At 40.6% G+C, this 16,480-nt stretch overlaps 1 protein-coding gene across 3 annotated transcripts in view; it reads right to left on the reverse strand.

The window, feature by feature from the left end:
• Positions 1-16,480, reverse strand: part of CTNND2 (catenin delta 2) — a 975,434-nt gene that overhangs the window by 316,899 nt on the left and 642,055 nt on the right. The gene's annotated exons all lie outside the window — the stretch shown is intronic.

The raw sequence follows: 16,480 nt of genomic DNA on the forward strand, positions 1-16,480 counted from the left end.
TGAAAAAAGACTTTCCAGTCCGAGTCATTTAATTTATTTACATATGGCCTACGATGCTCCAGCAGGAATTTCCGATGGCTCTTATAATTACTGCCTGCCTCTCTGTTCTCACACCCACTCCATACCCTTCATATCTGCTTACATCAAATACCAAGTCTTCCTCATCTGGTGAGATTCTGAGTATTTTGCCCTCTCCTCTGAACACACTCCGGTTTGCCTTCTTCACAAGCTGCCAACAGTGGACACAGTGTCCCAGGTGTGACCTGCCTGGCTCAGGTGCAGTGGATGTGGTCCCCCTTGCCCTGGACAGGGTCCTTCTAACCGGGCATCTGAGCTCATGTTGCCTCTGGTGGCCTGGCATCTGAAATCTCATGTTTACCTTTCAATCAACTAAACAGAGATGTCCTTTCAAAAAATGTGTTGCTAACAGCAGTTTGGTTAGTCTTTATTATTAGTTCCAGGCATCAAAATGACTGACTGAAATATTTACTTCAATCATCTCTTTTGCTCTAACATATATTCTAAAATATAAGGACAATTATCCATTTTCTAAAGGGTAGTTACTTGATATTATAGGTTGGATTCTGTATTTTTTGATAAGATACGTTGCTATGTTAAAGTCTTAACCCCCAGAACCTGTGAGTGTGACCTTATTTGGAAATAGGGTCTTTGCAGATGGAATAGAGTTGCGAGGTCATCTTGATTAGGGTGGGCTCTCACTCAATGACCAGCATCCTTAAGGCAAGAGAGAAATTTGGACGCAGACACTCATAGAGAGAAGACCATGTGAAGACGGACACAGGGGCCACTCTGTGACTACAGAGGCAGGGATTGGAGTGGTGTGTCTGCAAGCCAAGGACACCAAGGATTGCAACCACCAGCAGCTGTTAAGAGACCAGGAAGGACCCTCCCCTAAATTCTTCAGAGAGAGTATGGCCCTGCTGATACCACGACCTTGGACTTTCAGCCTCTGAACTGTGGGACAATAAATTTCTGTTGTTTTAAGCCATCCAAGTGGGTGGTAATTTTTTATGGCCATTCCAGGAAACTACTACATTGGGGAATGTGCCATGATATATGTATTTATAATGAACATCTGCTTAAGTGATAAACAATGCTTTTACTTTAGAAAATATTTTTAAAGAAAAGTATTTTAATTGTGATTAATTTGAGGGCTTAATGATATCTCATCTAATGTCCTCTTCATAACTAATTCTCTAACAGTGAAGTAAAAGTGGATTTAACAAGATAATAACATTTAAATAATAATACTGAAAATTGTCAACATACATTGAATGCTTGCAATGTGCCAAGCATTATGCTGAAACCTTTATATGCATATTACATACGTATATGCACACACATGTATGTAGGTCATGTTATACACACAAAGGTTTTTATGCTTTATACACAAACACCCAAATTTACTATTCCATCTAGGGATCAGCAAACCTTTCCTGTTAAGAGATGGAAAATAAATATTTTAGGCTTCACTGGCCACACGGTCTCTGTCACAACTATTCAACTCTGCAGTTGTAGCTCAAAAGCAGCCACAGACGAAATGTAAAAACTGGGCACGGCTGTGTTCCAATAAAACTTTATTTACAAAAACAGGTGGTGGGAGGGACTTCCCTGGTGGCGCAGTAGTTTAGAATCCACCTGCCAATGCAGGGGACACGGGTTCAATCCTTGGTCCGGGACGATCCCACATACGGCTGAGCAACTAAGCCTGTGCGCCACAACTACTGAGCCCACGTGCCACAACTACTGAAGCCCGCACACCTAGAGCCCGTGCTCCACAGCAAGAGAAGCCACCGCAATGAGAAGCCCACGCACCGCAACGAAGAGTAGCCCCCGCTCGCCGCAACTAGAGAAAGCCCGTGCGCAGCAACGAAGACCCAAAGCAGTCAAAAATAAATAAATAAATAAATTTATTTTAAAAAAAACAAAACAGGTGATGGGCCGGACTTGGCCCTTGGGCTATGGTTTGCTGACCCTTGCTATAACCCTTTGAGGAAGATAATCGATGATTTTACTGGTTCACAGGTGAGGGAACTGAGGCTGAAAGTTACAAACTTTGTGCAAAGTCACACAGTTACTATGGGGTAGCTCTGGAGTCTCAACCCGACATCAAATCTTCAGAAACTGTGGTTGTAATCATTCAGCAACACTGTCTCATCTCACAGGCAAGAAAAGTTTCATACTTTCCTCAAAAGTGTATTGATTAAATAATGAACTTTAAGAAACTTTCTGATGCCAGTACTATCTTGGCATAAAGAAAAGTAACGACACGTTAGAAGTACAACAAAGACAGGCTAAATTTTATGAAGTCAAAAAAGAAACTGCTATAAATGCTCTAAAGAACGTACAGATATGTCAGAAAAGGTTTAGGAGATTCCAGTTAAAACTCAGGGCTATTGATTGTTAGTGTCTCAAACAATCTATGTGTAAGACTACTCAGCAATACTGTAAATGAGAAATGAGAGAAAATACATATTTAAAGGAATCAGTAAAACTCTGATGCACATCTCAACATTTCTGTTGGTTTTCTAGCTGAAAAAAAGCAATTCAAGGGATTTTTTAAAGTTCCCTGGAAACACAGAAGAAACAGTGAGGTGTGACGTCCCACGACATCAGCCCCCTCCTTTTACTGGACGGTCACATCCTATGTAAAGGACCCCTCTTCATCAGGTCCTTTTAACACTCAGGGCTTTGCTAGATTCTTCCAGACTCTCTAGCAGTGTTCAACTGGGTGTCAGGCCACTCTGCTCAGAAGACACGTGAACATTACATTTTCCCAAATTAGCTGAAAAATTACTCAGCATCACTGTATGTATTCTCTATGTTAAAAAAAAAAAAATAGTACCTCTCATTTAGCTGGTTCAGGTGGCTTTGATCAAGGAACACAGGAAACCCACCTTACTGATAAGACTCCAGCTGAAAGGATTAAATGACTATTTCTTCATGTACTCACAGCATGATGATAACATCTCTCAGATCCTTTGAATTGATAGCTTTGGAACAAAAGGCAGATGACTGCCACTTGAGCTTGTTTTGATTCTAAGTAAAAAGAATTTATTTCCCAGAATACAGCTTTAGTGGAGCTTGGCAAAAATCACATTGGGACGATGGATCCTCGCCTCATTTTCGTAATTATCATAAATGCACACAGAAGCATAAATAAAGAATAAAGAATTAACTTCACACATATACTTGGGATAGGACATAAAGCAGCAGAGTGTCACTGCATTAACTCTCTGCTGTAATAAATGCCACAAATAGAGTTAAATGGGTTAATTAGTCACTGGTGGCTATTTTAATTGCAGTATTGAAAATCAGAGGCAAACGCTAGAAGAATTCTCATCATCAGGCTTACCTGGGCTTTTAATGGGAGTGTTCGCCTGGGACAGCAGCATCTCTAAAACATCACGAAACTGATTACCTCTCTTCCTCTCCTTTACTTTTCATAATTCGCTGCACACCATTAACTTAACGCACATCTATCTACAACAATTCAATTCAGACTGCAGAGAATCTTTCTGGTCTATAACTACACTCCAGCTTAATCAGCATAATTTCCACTGCACGTATTTGAATAAAGAAGCTGCCATGATGGCTTAGCTCCCCATGTGGAAACTCTTCCAGTGAACATCACAAGGAGAGACAAATGCCTCCTGCTCGTGAATGGCCACAAAGGCACTGAGATGACCTGAAGGCTACTTTCGATGAGAGATGAGTCTTGGGAAAGGCATGGAGGGGACCTGATGGAATCTCCCAAACTGCCATGGTCCTCTAAGGGCAGGAGCAGTCCTTAGAGGGTTCACCTTTCATAATTACCAATTGTCAGTTGGGCCATGTGGTGCTGGGGTTTGCCCTCATCAGTCTGTAAATGTCTAGTCCGAGGTGTGAAAACATCTCTGCCGTTCATTTTGGATCTTCATCTGCAAGGGATGGCCATCTGAGTGCCTCAAATCCACCCACCACCAGAGGTCATCAGTTATTAACTGAGACACAGATAAATGAGGCCTTTAAGAGATTTTTACCAACTTGCAAGACCCTCTTCCAAGGCTCCCTTGCAGGAGACCAACCAACCATGAGAGGGAGTCGTCCCACCCATCTGGCACTAAACCGGCAAATACCTATTGTGTGATTTAGTAGGACGGCACTCATCGTGCAAGTATTGCAAATTTGTCCTAATAATAACCAAAGTCATCTGATTTAAAGGAAAATCTTCAGTTCTAGTAGCTCATTATATTTTGCATGGATATTGAACTATTCAAATGACTTCACAAAAGAGCGTGTGCCAATGGTTTTGGTGTTAACATTTTAACCAAGCCCTGCACTGTTTCTATTTGTTCCTCAGAGGGAAGACTGGGGCATTTGCTCCCTCTAAGCCTGCAACACCGAAAGGGAAGGGACAGTATCAGAGAAGGGTTAAGAGGATGAGTCTAGAGAGGGGTGAGAAGTTGTCGCCGTTAGGCAGAAAAACTCTACAAAAGAAAAGTCTGGAGGAAGCAGGTGGATCTAACCGATGACAATGAAACCCAAGACACTCTGCCTGTAATGTGAAAGTGCTGACGGCAGAAGGCATGATTCAGGGGTCTTGTATGAAGTAGGGGTTTTCAGTGTTGTTTCTGGAAAATCTAGATTGTTCCATGAGCCACAGGACATGTGTCTCCTCTACCTCAATTATTTCCACATTTCCTTTTCCAGATGTATATTAGAATCTTGAAGCCTATTTTAAAGAAAATTCTGAGGGAGCTTAAAGAGTCATTTCATTAAGATACCTATTTACTTTCTCAATCACCAAACGTACAACATAAAAATAACAAACGCATGTCAAGCATTATCACACTATTTACACTAAACAAAATGAAAATTATATAATGAAGGCTCATGTATGACACTGCAATCTGTATTTTTCTCATAGTGTCACTTTTCAACCAGTTAGAGCTCATGGGTCTGGTGAACAGTTAAATTAAATTTGTACTTATTTCTTCAAAATTATGCATAAGTGTCTTTTCCTTTGCAATAGGATTTTCATAATAATGAGCAATACGTATACTGACCTTTTTCCCACTAGTATTCTCACAGGTGTCTGAAGACATATGGGGTGTTCGTCAACCAAGCTAAGCTATCTTCATTTCAACCACAGTGTTGACACTTAACTCTGTTCCTTTTCTTTCTTTTATCAAATGTTTCATTTAAAAATACATCATGGCTAAGAGCTCGGCCTCTGGAGGCAACCTGCCTTGGGGTGAGCCAGGCTCTTCTACTTATTGGCTGTGAGACCGTGGGCCAGGTACATGGGCTCCGTGGGACTTGGTTTGCACATCTGCAAAATGGGGAGATACCAGCATCCAGCTTATAGGGTTACAGAGAAGTCAGGGAGGTACGGCAGGGAGAGAGCTTAGCACAATGCCCGCCCCAGCAAGAGATACCAGCTCACTCATCTTTCATCGTTCCCTGGTCTTGAGAAATATAAGAGAACAGCTTTATAACACTTTGGGCTCTTAAATCTGAATAATTTGAAATCTATTCTGGGCTATAATGGAAACGCTAGAAAAATGTTTTCTCTGGTTTACTGTTCTTGACCAAAATAGATACAGTCTTCAATGTAAAAAGAGCAGACTGTTTCTTCACTTAAAAACTTCAACCTACATTCATGTTGCGTCCATGCCTCATGTCCAACTGGACCACGGCACATACTGAACTCGGAGTGTTGTCAGACGGCCGAATGAACTGACGCAGGTTTACACGTGTAATGAAAGAAACCGGTGTTCTGGTCTCAACAAAGTGTATATGTACATGAAGTTCACAGTACATGTTTGGCATAAATGTAAATACTTACAAAAAGGGTGCCTCTTTTTGAAACTGTTGCCAGAGTTCCTCTCTACGCTTGCCCTTGGGAACCCTGCAGGATGATTTTCACAGGAGTAAGCCCTCCCCGTCAGGATATGCAGGACATCATCAATATTCACATTCACATAACGTAAACCAAAAGGCAGAAATGTTCAGAAAGTTAGATGTCTATCTATGAACTATAGAATAAAAAAATATAGCAGTGATGGAAAATTATTACACATGGAGCCTGGAACTGCATGATTATGTCAACCTTGGGGATTGTAATCATATAATAACTATTTCCCAAAAGCTCCCATGTGTGTAAAACACTGACATTCACAAACACTGTATTTCACCCCTTCTGAATTCCAAGGTACAAACAAAATCTTCAAGATGAACTTGAATGAAATTTGTATTTAAGCCCTCAATTTCAAGTTCACTTTCCACAGTGTTGGAATTTACTAGAATCTGTTCCTATTAGAAGGCTTCCCCAACGTGGGGCTGTTTTTATTTTTATTTTGCTCACAAACAAAAAGTTCAAGCATGGTAGAATTTTTGCCTCTACATTATTTCTCAAGTTCTAACAAGCAACTACTAATTTATATACCCAGAGACCCACACATTAAGTAATGCATTTATATGTAGTTAGTATACATTGGCTAATACCAGTTGGTGAAATACCACACATAACAACTATGCCACTTATCAGGTACATTATTGTGATTTCTAGAAGCTTACTCTTTGTATTCATTCAAAGGAAAACAATATGGTAAAAAACAAACAAAAAATCCATTGTAATATTGGACTGTGAGAATTCTCACGCTTTTGCAGTGTCAGATTTCTGGCTGGATTGACTTTTATGCAACAGGGAGACAATAGATTATGTAACACTCATAAAAAATACAGGATCCCTGCTTCAACACATGGTATCATTAGAAGCAGTATTACTGAGGATTAAGCTCTTTTCTCCCTAAATCAGTGTTCAACATTATACTTCCAGGCTATGTCTCTTTTATTTTTTCTGAATTTTTGAATTTTATTTTATTTATTTATTTTATACAGCAGGTTCTTATTAGTTATCCGTTTTATACATATTAGTGTATATATGTCAATCCCAATCTCCCAATTCATCACACCACCAGGTTAAGTCTCTTAATACCTTCTTTGATTGGCGTTATTGGATTATTGCAACCCAATGCTTAGCCTTATTATCGAAAGAAAGCTCAAAATAGCAGATTAAAAAAAACCTACAATAACCAGCAGATAGAAAAAGCTAACTAAATAATAGTTCATGTGAGTGCCATGTGGAACCAAACATACAAATATTTATCTAAATTAAATTATGTGATGCACTTCCAGGAAGTAACCTATTAATTATTATGCTTTGGCACTTGGTGATAAAATACACTCTATCTAGGAGAATAAAAGGCACATGTTAATCACTGCTGTCACTGAGACTTTAGTGCTGTCTCTCAGGATTGTTTCCAATGAAATATTTACAACTCAGTTCATACAAACCCAAGCACACATAAATGTGTACCTAATTCAGTGGGGAAAAGGTATCCTGACTAAGATATATGCATTTACATAGCTTCTGTTCTGTCTATTCTACTCTGTTAGATTCTATTAAATTATTTTCCAAACCACTGTTCATGACCAATAAAAGGATTTTACTACCCACTGAGGGGTCATAATCTGCAATTTAAAAAATGTGTGTATACACACACACACATATATATACATATATACACATATATATGTATATAGACACACATATATACACACACATCTATGTACATACGTATGTACAATACATGTATATACATATATGTATATATTAATATATGAGCATTAGATAATCTTGCATACACACATCACATATAAAGTATTGCATATAAAATCATACTTGTTTAACAATTTGGGTAATAATTAACTTTAAAGGCTAAAATTAGACTGGGGGGAAAGATGACTTTAATTTTATTTAAACTCCTGGTCTACTCAGCACTTTGCCCCTTGCCTTCTTTCACACATATGAAACACTTTTCAGAAACACATGAAGATGATGAGAATGACAGTGACAGTGACAATACTGCCCACTTCCATCTGGACGCTCATCTCAGTTCTCAGTTGGGCCCTACTGCCCTTATGAAATATTTTATATTCAAATGAAGAGGGAACTCTGGGCTTCGATGATCCACGGGGAAGGACCACGTGGTCCCTTTGAGTATCTCATGTCACCTACAGTTTTGGCTCCAAGTACTGGATGAGTCCCTACCAAGGACTGGCTGAATGAGAAATGAATGGGAGGTTGAAATAAAGAGGTGGAGAGAAGAGACTTCATTCTGAGATACAAACCATCCCACTTAACGTAAGGAGAAAACAACTTTCACAAGGAAAGAGAAAAATTGTGTAAAATACGATGCCTAAGCTGTTTTCAGAATGCGAACTAAAATATTAAAAACTTTTTTTTTACAACTATAATTTCCATTTTCTAACAAGAACATGCAGTTATAATACCAATTCCTGACAAATAAAGGAAGAGTTTAGATTATTTTTGCACTCAAACTTGTGGACCGATTCAGAAAACACTTACAGCAATGTGACATTATTTTCTTGACAGAATTATGTCATTTCTTCCTCTGATCACTCAACATCTACTGTGGAAAACACTACGCCATAGCCACACAAATTAATTTATACCCATCAGTTATGACATAATTTATTAGCATCGAATAGCTGGAGGTATTTGATAATGTTGTTACTCTGTCAGCATCTAGGAGAGTTTTTTGAATGTATTATTTTGGGAAAGGAAATACTTCTCAGCGTTTTGCATATATTTTGCATTAAGACCCACAGTAAAAATATATCTTAGACTCACAGACATACACACACAGACACTCACATGTCTGACACCCCTTTTCCAAGACACCAAACCAAACTTTCCTTACTATGGGCGTTGTAATCATTCTAGTCTGTCCTATTCAATCTTTTAAATGCTGGTCAAAACCCTCTAAATTGACTTGACTACTCACTCATAGGTGGTCCCCATTTGGAAACCAAAACTGTACTAATCCAATCAGGCCATGGACTCCTGACTTTTATAAGAGATAGATAGATATAGGAGATTCTATAGGTAGGATGCATCTATTTCATAAAAATATAGAAATTCATTTTAATCACTTAGACTCAAAGGGCTACCTTACTAAAACATATAAGGGCAAAATATCAACTTTTATATTTACGAGAAGAATACCTGAATTATAACCATGAGCACATAAAATCAACAATATGTTCGAGTAGGGTTAGTACCTGGGCCAAATCCAGGCCACCTCCTGTGTTTGTACGGCCTGCCAGCTAGAAATGGCTTTAACAGACAGGCAGTTACAATAAATTTTATCAGAGGGAACATTAAAATCTTGAAGTCCAATTACACGAAATGTTATCTCCCCCAAATAATCTCATTCTTATTGACAGACATCTATTAAAAAACATTATTATTAACATTTTATTACATTTTGGATTTCATTAATAATAATTTTGTAGAAATTTGTTTCCTCTCTTCTTATATAAGTATCTACATAATATTCTCGATTTGCCCATTGGCCCACAAAGACTAAAATATTGACTATCTGACCCCTTTACAGAAACTTTGCTGACCCATGCATTAGAGTGTCATTTTTAAATTGTTATAATGATTTATATTAATACTAATCAGTATTAATTAAACAGTGATCTGACTGCAGCCTTAACCACAATCTGGTACCCAGGTGAGCACACAGGTGATAGATGCTCCAGGTTCATGACTAAGTGCAGGAATTCCCCACCCCACCTCACCGCACTCCCCAGCTCCAGATGTGAAATTATCCCTTTGGTTCTAGGGAAAACCATTCCCCTGAAGAGGAGAATCTCTCTGTAGCCAAGGCAACTCAGACGCCTTTGTTAAAAATAACTTCGCTTTTGTTTTATTAAGATCCATAAGCTCAAAGGGAAATTGGGCTTTTCTTTCAATGAAATTACTTTTCGCCTAGTTCCGGAGATGTCATAGGAGGCGCACAGAGCTGCAGCAGGAGATGGTCTACTTAATAAGCATCTCAGTAAAAGGAGCACTTCCTGTCTCCTCACCATAGCAACTGCACTCTGGATAACTGCCACTTCTGGGTCCAGATAAATGGGGCTATTGAACAACCTCATGTTTATTACATTTAAGAAATTCTCATTTGTTTTTAGGTGGACATGAAGGAACATGGTTGGGCTCCCTCTGTGTACATTTTCCACTAGAAAAAAAAGTTTTACTCTACCCTGATACACAGGAAGTTTCCCTGAAAAAGATGTGTTGCCCTTTTGGGTATTAAGGTTTTAAAATTTAGCACTGGACAAACACAATTTGAATAAATACAAAGATTTTCTGGGGAGTATTTACGTTTTCTGCTTTTAATTTTTGCCATGTTTTACCTTGATTGCTCCTGTTTCTTTCTCTCCCTCTTTCCAATCATCATAAATACTTCTCTTTAGAATACGCTTAATGGAAAACCTTAAACAACGATCTTCATCAATATTCATCCCTTGTTTGCATTTTAACTAGGGGGTGAGCCAAGGTGTACCTTACTGGCATGATCATTGATGATTTTACTTATCCTGTGGGCAATATTTTACAACTTCATGAAAATCTTAATTTTCACATGACATATTAATCAAAGCCTTGTTTTTAAGGCCTTTGGGTTTATTTATGTGTGGCAATTTGTATGTCTGCTTTGGGTCCTTATTAAATTTTTGTTGGTTGTATGTCTGTTTTAACAATACATAATAACTTTTTCTTATAAAACTACTATGTTGTTAAATCCCCATTTCATGTGAACCCACAGTGAGGTTCATCAGTAAAAATGCTAGAGAAAACTATGCATGAAAAAAGCATCCTCAATGTCAAATTACAAACATCTTTGGAAAGTAATTTGAAAACAAACATTCAGAAACAAATAAAACTATTGGTTCATCAGTAAAAATGCTAGAGAAAACTATGCATGAAAAACACATCCTCAATGTCAAATTACAAACATCTTTTGGAAAGTAATTTGAAAACAAACATTCAGAAACAAATAAAACTATTTCCACAAAAAAAGCTAGTTGATATAAAAAAAAAAAAGCAACAGAACATGTTAAAAATTTCCCTGGAACAAGATTTGTTCAAGGTTTATTTAGCACAGTCTTGGCACATAGATTAAATTAAATATCATCTCTCTGGAAATAGATTCTAAACTCAAATAATCAAGTCTAATAATTAATGATTATTTTCTCCCTGCATAAAATGCTATAGCGCATTTTTGCCCTTAAGCCTCTGATAAAAATAGTGTTTCTTTTTTTTTCTTTTTCCAAGCAAAGGTTGTTTTTGTTGTTGAACAAAAAGTTGGTTTTCAATGACAGAATTAGGCAGATTTAGAACTACAGGTGTACAAGAAAGTTCTAAAAAAAAAAAAAAACTAAAAATTTTTTTGTTAATAGCTAATGCAAATCTCAAAAATCTTTGTATTGAAATAAAAACAGTACCTGTTGGGCTTAACTGGCATTTGGTCCTCGTAGGGCGTTTCACCAGTTTTAGCCATCTCATGATACAGGATTTGAAGGTGAGGTGAAAGGACCGACTCTCACACTCTTTACCTGAATAAATGTACCCTGGTGAGAGAAGGGTGGGACCAGGTGTGCTCAACAGGGCTTCTAAGTGCCTGTCACTGTCGCAAGCGCTTTATGTATAAATCCCTCCATTTAATCCTCACACAACTCTATGAGGGAGGCGCTAACATCATCCCCACTTTACAGACGGGGAAACTGAGGCACACAGGAAATGACCCAAGGTCACAGAGCAAGCGAGCAGCACAGACGGGTTTCAAAACCTGGCATCTTGTGCCAGAGGCGGGCGCTCTCAACACCCTCACAGCCCCATCTCTCGATCAGTACTCAGGTTCACGGGCGGGTAAGTGGTGAAGTCAAAACAGGAACAAAACTGACTACTACTCTGCCTTCACACTCCAAATCCTGCCTTTGTTGGTTCCTAGCTATGCGCTGGGCCGTGTCCTGGACACATCCTGGTTCTCAGTCACCTCGACAATGAGACAGGACAGACTCAATCCATCTCCCTGAGTTGCTCTGATAATGAATGAAATTCCAGGGTGAGAGCACTTTTCATCAAGTAGATGCTTAATAAACATCATTCCCTCCCACTTACACTGCACATCTTAAACGTCTTTCTGTTCCCAGCTTATTCACAAACTCCTACAGCTTAACGTTCAAGGGAAACAATCATTTGAAACAAGCAGAACTGAAGTTCGACATGACTTCAAATTAATCAGGATTCTATTTTGTGCCAATCCGTGGAGAATGTGCTGAACAAAATATATTTCTTCAAAAGACATTCTCCTAACTGTGTTTTCTAGTCGATTTACCGTCAGCAAGAGAAACATACAATTTGCAGACTGCTGAATATCTGATTTTAATTCCCAAGTCATCCATTCCTTACACATGATCTAGAAAATACAATTAAAGACTGGACTTAGTTGTTTCTTTGAAACTGAAAACTACTTTATTTATTTATATAGTTATTTTAAATGATGCAACTCTCCAGAACACAAAATAACAATGAACACAAGAAATAAATCACATCTCAAATTACAAAACGACACATAGTGAGTTGCAAAGGGGCCCCTGAAAAGATATGCCCAAGTCTTAACCTTCAGTACCTATGAATGTGACTTTATTTGAAATAGGGTCCTTGTAGACGTATTTAAGGGTCTCAACACAAAACCATCTTGGATTTAGAGTGGGCCCTCAATCCAATGACTGGTGTCCTCATAAGGGAAAAGAGAGAGGAATTTGAGACAGACACACAGGGAAGAAGGTGACGTGAAGACAGAGGCAGAGACGGGAGGGATGCAGCCCCAAGCCAAGCAGCCCCTGGAGCCTCCAGGATCTGGAAGAGGAGAGGAAGGACCCTCCCCTAGAGCCTTCGGAAGGAGTGTGGCCCTGCTGACACCGTGGTTTCAGATTTATGGATTCCAGAGTTGTGAGAGAATATAGTTCTCTCAGCTCTGGGGTAATTTGTTATGACAGCCCTATGAAACAAATACACTATATTTTTGAAGAGAAAAAGAAAACCACGGAATGAAAATATTCTTTAATGTACAGAACTACTTGAAAGTGCCCCTTGCCTTTTTTTTTCCTCCCCTGCAGCAGTGGGAGAAAACATTTAAACAATAATCCTAAGAGCATAATCTAAGCATACAACTCAACAGGTATGCTGGTTCTCTAACATTCTTTAAGAAAACGTAAGCATTTAAAACTATCGTTTTTATTATGAGCAACAGAAATTACTGGGGTGGTTTTTTATTTTTTTCTGCTTTTATAGTTTCCCTCTTTAAGGAAGAATAAATAATTGACTTAAAAAATAAAACATGTTGAACTCATGTGTTAATTAAAAAAAGAAAAGAACTGTAGAACAGCTTGAGTCCCAGAAACCGCAAGGGCCAGTTTCCAGGTACTGCTGTGGTCGGCCGTGGTGTGGCTGCTCTGGGCCTTTCTGCTTCAAAGCTGTTGCACCTGGGAGATGGCAGCTCCCCTGTGCTCCCTCCGCCCTGGACACCCAACCTCAACCTCACCCGTGCTCCCCTCCCCCTCAGTGGACCTCCACATCTGCACCAGTGCTGAAAGCCTGTCCTTGCTTCCCTGCATCCCACCCGGTTCACTGCTTTGCTTGCTAATTTCCCCTCCACTCCAGCGCCTCTGTTCTGCCCCAGCATCTTCTCAAAACGGCCCCGCATCGTCCACCGGCCCCTTCAACCATCACGTGCTCCTTAATTTCTCATCAGCTCAGTTCTCTCGGTGTCACTCCACCTGGACATCTCCGTCAGTTGTCTCAAGGGACCGGCAAACCCAGTGCTTCTGTGCACTCGTCATTCCACTCAACATCTTCGCAACATGGATGAGCTTTCCTTCCATCAGTGTCCGCACTTGAACCATCCTTGTCACCCTCCCCCCTCTGACTACTCGCTGGGCTTCCTTCACAGGTCCTGTTTCTTTTTCTGTCATTCATTTATTCCACAAATATTCATGGAGCACCTATTATGTGCCAGGCAGGGAAACAAATAGAGAAAGAGTCCTTCCTCCATGGAGCTCACATCCTTTGGGCGAGGCGAGCAGTAGGGGAGACATGAAAGTACCTCCAATATTCCTATGTGCTAAAGAGAACAAACAGGAAATGAAATGGGGAAAGGGCTGCCATAAAAGCCAGTGTCCAGGGGAGCCTTTGATGAGGAGATGACATCTGTGGAGATCTTATGTGGCTGCTGTCAGGAGAGGAGACGGGGGCAGGGGCACAGATTGAAGTAGGGAGGCCAGTTAGGAAGCTCAAGGTGTAAGCAGATGAGTCTACATACACCTTGGTCATGAAAGCCTCGAGCCTGGATGAGCTCACGGGGAAATGAATGAAGATGGACAGAGAAGACGCCCAAGGGCTGTGCCTGGGGGAGGGCCCTACACGGGTCATCCTACCTTCTCAATACACTGTCTTCTGGGACCTGACACTCTCCTGGTCACCTTCTTTCACACGCCCTTTCTCTGTCTCCTTTGCTGGCCCTCTCTCATCGCTTGACCTCTAAATGGCGGCATCCCCAGGGCTCACCCCGGTTCTCTTCTTTTCTTTATCTTCGCCCCCTGCCATGGTGCTCCCATCTCATCTCATGATTTTAATCAGACTAGGGGTAGATTAAACTGATGATGAAATTTGTTGGATAATTACACTGGGGGTAAAAACGGCATTGGATTATCTTGGGCATCTGAGAAAGTATGGTTGCTTGATTCCGTACACAAATGCCCCTTGGGTTTACACTGCCAATCCAGAACTACCTGTCTTCCAGAATTGGCTACTGGAGCCTCTGCGATTCTGCCCTCAGACGTTTATGTGACATTTCACACTTAACGTGACCCAACAGTGACTGTGAAATTGCCTCCAGAACTGTTCCCCTCACCATCTCCGGCATCTCAGTGAATGACAGCCCCAATCTCGCAGCCGCCTGGGCCTAAAGCCTGCTTTGAGATGCCAGCCAAGTCTGTCTCCTCTACCTTCAAAATATACCTGTAACCTGAGCACTCCTTACCCCCAGACCTGCACCACACTGGCCTAAGCCACCGCCATCCCTACCCCAGATTTCTGCAGCGGCCTCCTCAACAGCAAGCTTCCCTGCTTCGACTCTTCCCCCTGGAGTCTACCTTCAAGGTAGTCAGAGCGATCCACCCCAGAGCTAAGTAAGGTCCTGCCCTTCTGGTGCTCAATCCCTTTGGTGCCTCATCTCACACGGAGGAAGAGACCACACTCAGTTTAAAAGTCTGCTGTCTTCTATTATGTAACTTATATCTGCTTTCCCCTCCCCCTCATCTCTATAAGCAGCACTTATTGTAAATTTCAGATACTTACAATCCAGAAATACCTTACTGCATATGGAGAGGGACACACAGAGGCCAGCCAGTATTAATACCAATGTACTAAAAGCAGACCAGTATCATGGGTGGAATAATAGATGTCTTAGTCTACTCGGGCTGCCTTAACAAAGGACCACAGACTCAGTGACTTAAACAGCAGACATAATTTGTCACAGTTCTGGAGGCTGGGAAGTCTAAGGTCAGGGTGCCAGCCTGACTGGGTTCTGGTGAGGGCTCTCTTCCTGGCTTGCAGATGGCAGCTTTCTCACTGCATCCTCACAGGGTGGGGAGAGAGAGAGAGCTCTGGTGTCTCTTCCTCTTTTACAAAGACACCTGTTCCATCAGACCAGGGCTCTACCTTACGACCTCATTTAACCTAATTGCCTCTTCAAAGGCTCCATCTCCAAATACAGTCACATGCAGGGGGGTTTAGGTTTCAACATATACATTCGGGGAGACACGATTCAGTCCACAGCAATAGGTTAAAGTGTCTACTTGCATGTTCCTCTCTTACACACTCTGTTACAATCACCAAATGCTTTCAGTTCACCAAATGTCCTTTGGGTCTCTTCCTTCCCCCCAGTTTTTCTCTGAAGGTTTCATTCTGCCCTGAATACTCTGTTAACCAGCCCAGTCTCCTCCTCCTGCAGACCCCGGGCCCCCTTCAATTGTGTGTCTTCAACTCCCAGGACACAGCAATGAGCAAACAGGAATGGATGTGGATGGTGCTGGCTGGAGAAAGGTTCACTCCTGACCCAGGTTGGGAGCAGGTGCAACAGCTCTGCTTTACCCAGAGAGTGGTGGCCAACAAGTAACAAGAATATCAGGATTTATCCTCTTTGAAATAGTACCTACCGATTACCACATGTGAAATCCTCAAGATAAATCAGAATTAATGAACATGTAGCTAGTTGACTGCAAAAAACATTGTATCAAACATTTTGTCTCTTTAGCCTTTTAATAGCAGCTCTTTGCTCCTTGGGGCAAATGTTTTCTTCACCTTTCAGAAATAATTACACAAGCCCAGTGAATTCCCAAGGAGATAAGTTCAGTGAGGGAAAGGAAAGGTCATGTATGTTTACATTACTGACTAGAAGAGGTCTGGGTACGCCCCGTGTTAGGAGAGGTTCAGAAAATCCAGCTTTTATAAAATGTTCCCTTTAACTGACTGACA

The sequence above is a fragment of the Eubalaena glacialis genome, chromosome 4 (assembly GCF_028564815.1).
Source record: "Eubalaena glacialis isolate mEubGla1 chromosome 4, mEubGla1.1.hap2.+ XY, whole genome shotgun sequence".
NCBI classification, from domain to species: domain Eukaryota; kingdom Metazoa; phylum Chordata; class Mammalia; order Artiodactyla; family Balaenidae; genus Eubalaena; species Eubalaena glacialis.